General features: G+C 38.0%; 1 long non-coding RNA gene across 1 annotated transcript; it reads left to right on the top strand.

Annotated features, from left to right (window-relative positions):
• The first annotated feature begins 4,080 nt into the window (after nucleotides 1-4,080).
• Nucleotides 4,081-5,274, top strand: LOC127526187 (uncharacterized). The gene is made up of 3 exons (XR_007933809.1): nucleotides 4,081-4,276; nucleotides 4,949-5,037; nucleotides 5,118-5,274. It is a non-coding gene; the product is annotated as an uncharacterized LOC127526187 (long non-coding RNA).
• Nucleotides 5,275-5,860: the final 586 nt, after the last annotated feature.

Raw genomic sequence — 5,860 nt, 5'->3', positions numbered from 1 at the left:
TCATTTTTAGATTCTGCTAATTCTAACTGAAACTTAATCCCAAAATCAATGGCTGAAAGTGGCAAAAAATTACTGCTACTTATGTTGTAACACAATAAATTTGACCATTCATTCATGTGGTTTCATTACACACTGGATCACAATTTGGTAATAGGACATTAAGTCAGCAAGCAGTTTTCGTGCATTATTTGACACTGAAAGAGCTTGCTTATTCTGTAAGACCTCATTGGCTGTAGAAATATACAAATATATTTTATTGACAGTCTGAATACTGTAGTTCAGCAGTATAACTTCTTTCAGTATCCTTTGAAATATAGAAATGTAACTTTAACTCTTTCTACTGGGAGAGAACTCTATTAACACACTAGCTTATTGCAAGCCATTTTGTATCACAAAGCTGCAAATTCTTGAGAGGAGTTTCCACTACATTAATTGCTGAATAAAGAGCTTGATACTTGCTTTGACATACCATACTGCGTGAAAACCATGATATCATGTACTGTACTCCACATTTCGAGGTAAGACTTTATCTCGCTTTTGAAGCACATAGCTTCAAGGAATGTCGCACACATTTAATATACACCACTTTTGGATTCACCTCTTAAAACCATGTAAGTACAGAATAATGTTTACTGCACATTGTGTTGCATTCATCTGTTGCTAAGCCTATGCAATGTTTTACATTCAGCTTGTCAGAAAACTGAACAAATAAGTACCAATGCTATCAGCATCTTCAGCACGTAGTTTAACAATACCAGCAAATGTTGTGACAATGTCCATCCATCCATTTTCCAACACACTGAATCCAAACACAGGGTCACGGGGGTCTGCTGGAGCCAATCCCAGCCAACACAGGGCACAAGGCAGGAACCAATCCTGGGCAGGGGGCCAACCCACCGCAGTGTTGTGACAATGTGATCAAGATTTTTGCTAATGCATTTTAGAACAATACAGAACTGTTTATCTGAGCTAATATTTGTACTTTCATCAACAATTAAAGAATATCTCATTTTTCCAGTGTCTTCAAGCAACTCCTTTTGAACTGCAGGTCCTAGAACTGATTTAATTAGAGCTGCACGTTTTGTTCTGTGCAGGGTAATATTTTTCGGAGACACATCACCAACTGTACTTCCTAGATGGTCAATTGCAATAATATTTGTATGGCAAGCAACATAAGCTGCTATCTTCAGTTCATATATCTTCACAGAATTATCGACTTGCAGTTTCTTTACTCCTGTTTCCAAAAGGCCTCTTGCAGAGGAAAATAGAGCAGCATTTCTAATATGTTTCCCTGTCTTGCTATGAGGTCACTATAGTGAGCTTGAAAGTCACACAGCATCTACATGCAGCTTTTGTATCAACACTTGAAACGCTTCTAATCCGATCCTGTAACTCTTCTTCTTTTTCCCAGTCCTTGCTTTACCATTTTAAATACTTACTCATTTGTATAACGGCATTTTCACAAATTCACAAGTAGTTTTTCACTTCTTATATTTTATACAGAATTGTTTTCCTTCTTTCACAGTTAGTTGTGCCCTTAAGGTATTTTATTACTCTAAAATCCCTTTCTTTCGAGTTCACTAACTTTAACCTGTGGATTTAAAAACACTGAATAGCTACACCTCTTGTCGTCACATCAACTCGAACCGAGGGTTAGATGTTCGTGACATGTCTAATTAGGTTAAGGACCCAACTCTTCCACCCACTCCACTTCAAATACTGGGGTTGAGCTTTGTAGTTAGTGGTAGTGCAAACTGAACCACACACAGTCGTAGCAATGGTATTATTTTACATTAAAAAATAGCCCAAAATACTGTAATTTTTTTAAATGAAGACCAAAAAACGCAACCCATGGAAACCCATTTTTTCCCACAGACACCGATCAAAAATAGCCCAATTGGGTGGGAAACGCTGGCAGCACTGCATGAGGTGGGAGGGGCGGGGGGTTTGGAGGCCTTCAAGGTCTATCATGAATTTAGCACAAACTTCTGAGCTCCCGCACAATCACCAAAAGCCTTAGAGCGCTTAATGAACCAAACAAGATTGTCAGTGCTTTTCCTTCTTTGTGAATGGGACATGATCGTCCATGATCAGAACAGGCTGCGATCCACCTGAGATACTGGCGTTGTGAATCAAGCAAGATTATAAAAGCAGTGAGGAGGAGGAAGGATTTCATTCGGTTTTGGCCATGACCTGCCTGTAATGCTGCCCATGGGGTGGGAAATGCTGATGTATAAATAATAAACATATTTATTTTTTCAGAGCCCTTTCATAATTCTTCATATTTATTTAGGTTAAATGCGATTTTAAACATGAAACATTACTAACAGAAATTGTACAAATATTCTAGAATGCTATTCTATCCATCCAGTTTCTTTATTTTTTTTGGGGGGGGGGATCTTTTATTGAATTTATTAAAAGCATATAACATTCCATAAAATCAAGTCAAACAATCCATCCATTTTCTGAACCCACTTACGCTGAACAGTGAACCTGGAGCATATCCCAGCAAGCATTGCGTATAAGGTATTCCACCCAGAGGAGACCCACATGGACATGCAGACTCTATACAGAGTATGCACCCGGGACATGAGCCATAGTCTACACATTGTAAGGTGTACATTGCACTTATCTTTCATGTTAAACCAAACAAAAAAAAACAAACAAGTTTTACAGTAAAAGAAGGAGGAGGGGGGAAGAACTTAATTGGCCAATGGGCCATCGTGAATGTCCCTGGCCAGCGAGGGGTGAATGTGACAATGTGTGCCATCATCAGCCACTGAGGGGACCTTGCTTCTACTGGCTTTCTTCAATGATCTCTGAGATCACATCTACCAACTCAACCAGGGGGAGCCAGTACAACTTAAGCAGCCATGATATGTTGTACTTTGGGACAATGTTAATTTTCAACAATTTTTTGAGGCTTGTCAGGGATGGATAAGTCATGAAAGGGGTTTTTCCCTCACTGCCTGGCCAGGTTGCATATTGCTTGTGATTTTAATGAGATGAGAGATTTTGATTTGATGAGACCAGAGATGGGATGTTCAGGCTGAGTTGAATTTTCTTTTTCTTTCCAATTCTTTATGTATTGTTTTGTACATTAATGGATCATTTTTTTTTAGAAAATGTCTTCCTGTGTTGTTTATATAGTGTTCATTAGAAGTAGTTGGGGGTAAGGGAACCATAAGTAGCATTCATGTTACTCATTGCAGTAACAGGTTTTTACAGGAGTGTTTTGAATTGATCATAGAATATTGTAAGGCTATGTCATGTTTCTGAGGGCTTTTGTGTGATATCTGAAGGTAAAGATTGGTTTTGATATAAGATGATATGTTCTTGAGCAGAGAGTTTGTTTTTGACCTGGAAGTCTGGAGTTTGGGGAGTTGAATGTGCAATTATGAAATTGTGTTTAGAGTTTTAGTAAATGGAGCTTATTTTCAAGAAATCTGTCCAAGCAATCAAGAAAAGCTGTAATATGTGTAAAATATGTTTTTTTTAACAGATATTTACCTTAAGAATACAAGGAGAATATATTGTGAGGGATTGCCGGCCGTATATTCTGGCCAACACCTCCAAGCCGCTGGATGGAGCCCTACCTGCAACATAGGGATGCCCCGAGTTCCAGCAGGGAATCATGGACTATGGAGTTTTAATACACAGCACTGCTGGATAACGTCGGGGCCGCCAGGAGTCGCTGCAGGGAGGCTCACAGGGTGCTGCGTGCCCTATAACCCGGAAGTGCATCATAAAAACATGACCGGAAGGAATGACGTGCTTGTCGCTACCCGATCTGCGGTGCCTACCCGATTTGCACGCGCATGCGTACGCATGCGCAGAGCTTAACTAGTATGACCCTGCACGATCTGCGTTTTTTTTTACTTTGCGACACGAGTCCCCATCCGATTTGTCTCGTGCACGCGCTCCCTGCTTAATTAAAATTCATTTCACGACGCTGCCCGATTTGTTCTGTGCATGTCGAATGTTTTATGACACACGAGAAATAAAGTTACCACGGGATTTTAATTTCTCGGTCTGCATTAACAAATAGAACTTCCGCCATTTGAGTGAGAAGGAGAAAGAAGAACGCTGTAGAGAATAGGAGCATATTGAATTTTTCTCCTGGCAGAAGAATATTTTTCACTTCTTGAAAAAATGAAGACTTTTCAATTTTACAACGACTTGAAAGAATTTCTTTTACGGGAAGAATTTAGCAACAATTTAACGGTCAGAGAGCGAAGTGAAATACAACGTGTGTCCGTGAATTTTATGATTAAAGGTACTGTATGTAATGTTTATTGAATGCTTTTCAATTTTTGAGAATACAGTATATACTGTAATATAATCTAGATATATTTAGGATTTTCTCATGTTTTGTTTAATAATTGGAATATTACAAAATGTACCGTTTTAAATAGGCTTGTGATTTCAATGAACGCGCATGAATGTTTTGAAATATGAAAAACTTTTAATAAATTGTGTTATTAAAAAAACTGCTCAGGTGGACTTTCCTGTTATTTACTGATTTATACTTGATTAATGGATTAGTAGGTTTTCTCTTTTTGGGAATATGAAAATCTGAACTGCCTAGATGTATCTCAGATCAGGTGTCTAAATTTTACAATTCTTTTAAAGAGAGAAGTAAATTGGTATCCACTAACGAATGTTAAAATGTGTTTTTTCTTATGCAACTCCCCAACATTAGACCACAATATCTTAGTCTGTGTGTGAATCCTCGCAATCCCAGTAACTGTTGTGTTTTTCTCATTGTATGAGTTTCAATAGAAACAAAACCAGGCTGTTTCATTTGCAAAGTAAAGCACACATTCTTAGGGGTATTATGGTTTGTTACTGGGTAATTGGTGTATGCCTTCACTTATAAAGTGATATGGTCATATTTCAGTTACATGCAAGCAACTTTTGAATTCTGCTCTTTCTTAATTTTGGATAGTCCATCATCCATGCCCTGGCTGCTCTACAGGGTGTATCAGGACAGGAGGCAGAAGACTTATTTCTTGGTGGCCCAGAATACAGTATCAGGTATAAGTCAAGTCTAGGAATGTTTGAAGTAAGTGTTTAAATATTTCTTGATTATTGTTTTTATATTTTACTTGCCTTAGTGAAGTGGAAGAATTTAACTGAAAGATAGGGCAGCAATTAAAGAAGGAGGGAATGCTGTGATATCTGTTAGAATAGAAGATGATGCTACTGCCCAGTGCTTCCAGAATCCTTCATTTGAGTCTTGGGTCTGAATCTACTGCGTCATTGCCAAGTATTCTGGGGTAATATATCTTGTTTTGTTTACATTTTGTTTTTCTTCATATTCCAAGCTCATTTACTTGACCTTAGCTTTAATAAACTGGATGGCTGTCTCCTTCACGATTTGATTTTAAAGTACTATACTATTCATTACATAAAAAGCTCTGAACAGTTTAGTCCCTTCCTGTATTTGGTACTGTCTCTCCCCCAACACTCCTCAGTGTAATCTTTAATCCACAACCACTAATTTGCTTATGAAAGAACTGGTGAAGCAGCTTGCACATGTATACCAAAAATATAGAATGCCGGCTATAAATGAAAAACCTTTCAAATACTTTTAAAACTCCATTTTTAAACTTCACCTCTGCTTAATTCCCATTTCTATCAGTTTATGATTTACTTCTGGTTTATGAATGGAACTGCATACACTTTGAAAGATTTACACCAGATAATAACCACTGTGTTTTTTTTTTGCTGTTTTTCTTTTTTTTTGTCCAGTGATGCCCTATGCCATGCACCCTGGTCAAGTCTTGTGCAACTGACTGTGGTGCTGAAGAGAGAAGATTTCTGAAGACCCTCTTGAAATGGAGCTGCAATTGGATTA

Source organism: Erpetoichthys calabaricus, chromosome 1 (assembly GCF_900747795.2).
Source record: "Erpetoichthys calabaricus chromosome 1, fErpCal1.3, whole genome shotgun sequence".
In the NCBI taxonomy this organism is placed as follows: Eukaryota; Metazoa; Chordata; class Cladistia; order Polypteriformes; family Polypteridae; genus Erpetoichthys; species Erpetoichthys calabaricus.
Note: the sequence above shows the minus strand (reverse complement) of the source record. Positions and strands in the feature narration are given on the sequence as shown.